Raw genomic sequence first — 3,252 nt, forward strand, 5'->3', positions numbered from 1 at the left:
ATTAATTTGACGAGCGCCTGATTTCACCACGATGCCTCACAAAAGATTTTCAGACACACAAACCCCATTTTACTGCCAACTTCAGGCTCATTCCACCAAAGTGTTTGGTACAACGCAGTTTGACTGTAAAAAGGTGGGTTTTTTTAGTATTCCTCGACTCTTTTGCAAAGAAATTCAGAGACTGATTGATAAGATGATTATGTTGATGTTCATATTTTGCCTCTATGTTCCAATAACATCATGTGAGGCAAAGTCCACTGGTTCTAAGATGATGCAATATTCTGTCTTTGACAAATAAATATCTATGAGAATGAGCCGAGAGAGAGTTGTTTGGTTTGGTTTTTTTGTTTGTTGTTGTTTTTGTTTTTTTAATTATTTTTTTGTTCGTTTCTCATATTTCCTGTACCCTGCCCATTTCTGTCAACTGTTGTTTGTGTGTGAGTGGGTGGTTGGTGGGTGTTCTGGTGTGGTTTGCTTCTTCTTTCCTATCAATCAACTATCGTCATTATCTCCCATCCTTCTTTTTTGTGTTTTTGTTACTCTCTTGTAACACTTCTAATCTGCGGCGCTTATATGACCTTATTGTGTTGCAAGTGCAGTAAAACTCTTACTATAACTAACTACAAATTTTATAGAGGTAGTAGGTGGTTGGCGGGTGCTCTGGTGTGGTTTGCTCCTTCTTTTCTATCAAACACCTGTGGTCCTTATCTCCCCTCCTTTTTTGTGTTTGTTACTCTCTTGTAACACATCTAATCTTCGGCACTTATATGACCTTATTGTGTTGCAAGAGCCGTAACTCTTACGAAAACTAAATCTTCGGCACTGACATGACCTTGTAGTATTGCAAGTGCCGTAAAACTCTTACTAAAAGTAAACATAATTCAGTAAATGTTTGAGGCCATATAGGATTATTCCTCAATACCATCGTCATACATGTCGTACTTTCATAGATACCACAATTCCCCCCCCCCCTCCAACTTCCCATTTTGGAATGTATTTTGGAAGTATTCTACAATGTGAAGAATACAACCCCGGGGATACAAAATGACCCCAGGGCGTACAGATAGGGTTAAACTTGGCATGAGGCTAGGCCGATGGGCACATGCTCAAGCCAAAGGCTGCTAACTAGATTAACAAAACCTCAAAATAATTTCAAGGCGATCCCGTTAGAGAGCCACAAAGACCCATATAAACGAACAAAAGACCCCCCCCCACTTCAAAGAAATAAATGAAAACAAGTAGAAAAGAAACCAAACAAAAATAACCGAGAAAGGCAAAAACAACCCCAAAAACAAAACAAAGCAAAAAGAAACCAAACAGCGAAAAAAAAACCCCGTCAAAAACCAATAACCCCCAAACCAAAGCAAAACAAATAGCAAACGAAAAGATAAAAACTCGACAAAGACAAATAACATTAAAAAAAACAAAAAAACAATCTCCTCTCCTCGCGCCCACACACACACACACACACACACACACACACACACACACACACACACACACACACTTCCACGCACGCACACACTTCCACGCACACACACACTTCCACGCACACACATACACACACACACACACACACACACACACATACACACACACACACTCAAAACCCACCAACAAACGAACAATACAACAAAAAAAACAACAACTAAAAGGTGCGCCAAATAAATCATTTCACATTGACTGATAATGGCAGCAAGTGATAGTGATAGGTCTATGATGATAATGATGACGTCAAGATTCTACTAGTGCTCCGAAGTGCTTTGTCCGCGACTTGTGCGGGTGGTTGGTGGGTGCCACTAGTCTAGTAAGTCCTACCTACTTCTTTTTCTTCATTTTTTAAAATACTGTTTTATCTTCTGTCCTACTTCTTTTTTTTCTTTTTTTTCTTTCTGTTGTATCTCTCTCCTACTTCTTTTTCTTTACTTTCCTTCTTTTGTTTCTGCCTTTTTAGTTTTAGTAGAGGTTTTACGGTGCTCGCAACAGCTTAAGGTCATATAAGTATAAGCGCCAGAAGATTAGAGGTGTTACAAAAGAGAGTAACAAACACAAAAAAGAAGAAAGAAGAGGGGGAGATAAGGACGATAGATGTTTCATAGAAAAGAAGAAGCAAACCACACCAGAGCACCCGTCAACCACCCACTTGTTTCTGTCTGTCTGTCGTGTCTCTTTGTATTTTTTCCCAGCTCAAAATGACCGTTTTTGTGTCGATGTGTTCCTATTTATTCAAACAAGCAAAAATGGTTTGTAATCACGGCTAAAGCACTCAAGACGTGCATGATGATGACGATGATGATTGCTCTACACTTTCTCTGACCCAGGCATTTGGCTATCACTGATCAGTCAAACCTATCTCACTTCGAGACAGTAGATATCATCGTAGAATAAAATTGTGTCTCGACACAGAGGAATCAGGCGCTCGTCTATTTTAGTAGGGTATACAGAGTTGTTAGTAATGTTAGTTGTTGATATCTTGAAGTTTGTTCATTTCATAATCTCCGAACTCCAAAGTTCTAGCTGACATATTTTTTGCCACTTTGAGTTGCTAAGATATACACTTAGTGTGTGCGTGTGGTTGTTTGTGTGCGTTTGATCAAAGTTTTATTTCAGTTAAAAAAAACAAACGGAAATGTCTTTTTTATTTGTGTTGATCTCAAAAATATAATTCATGTTTTTTAAAATTGCCCAAAGGGCGGAAATATATGCAAAAAAATAATGGTTCTTAGTCTTAGTTTCTTCAATGTTTTAAAATTATACCAATAAAATCGAAAAAAAACTAGAAACCGGCAATTTTCCGAGCGCCTGATTTCATCACGACGCCATTCAAACATTACTGCACAGAGCGGGTGAAATAGACAGGTTATCACAGTACAGTATGCCGGGTGACTGAAGCACTTTATCAACTCTGTCCATACCACAGAGGTGGAAGTCGAGAACAGGCGGGACATGGGTGGCCAAACATCATCATCATCATCATCATCATCATCATCATCATCATCATCATCATTGTAGGTAGCAGGGAATAAAAAAGGGGTTGAGACTTAGTACTTAGTAGATTTTTCAAATTTAATACAGGTTCTACGTTTCGCCCTGTAAAAGGCTTCGTCAGGAACACGATACAAAAAAAAAAAAGAATGGAAAATCTATTGACTACAACTACAAGCTATAGCAACAAAAGTGCGCGCATACACGTCATAATGTCAAAAGGTGCGAATAAAAACGAATCGGGAAGACCAGAGAAAATTGAAGGCT

This window comes from Aplysia californica, unplaced genomic scaffold (assembly GCF_000002075.1).
Source record: "Aplysia californica isolate F4 #8 unplaced genomic scaffold, AplCal3.0 scaffold00872, whole genome shotgun sequence".
In the NCBI taxonomy this organism is placed as follows: Eukaryota; Metazoa; Mollusca; class Gastropoda; order Aplysiida; family Aplysiidae; genus Aplysia; species Aplysia californica.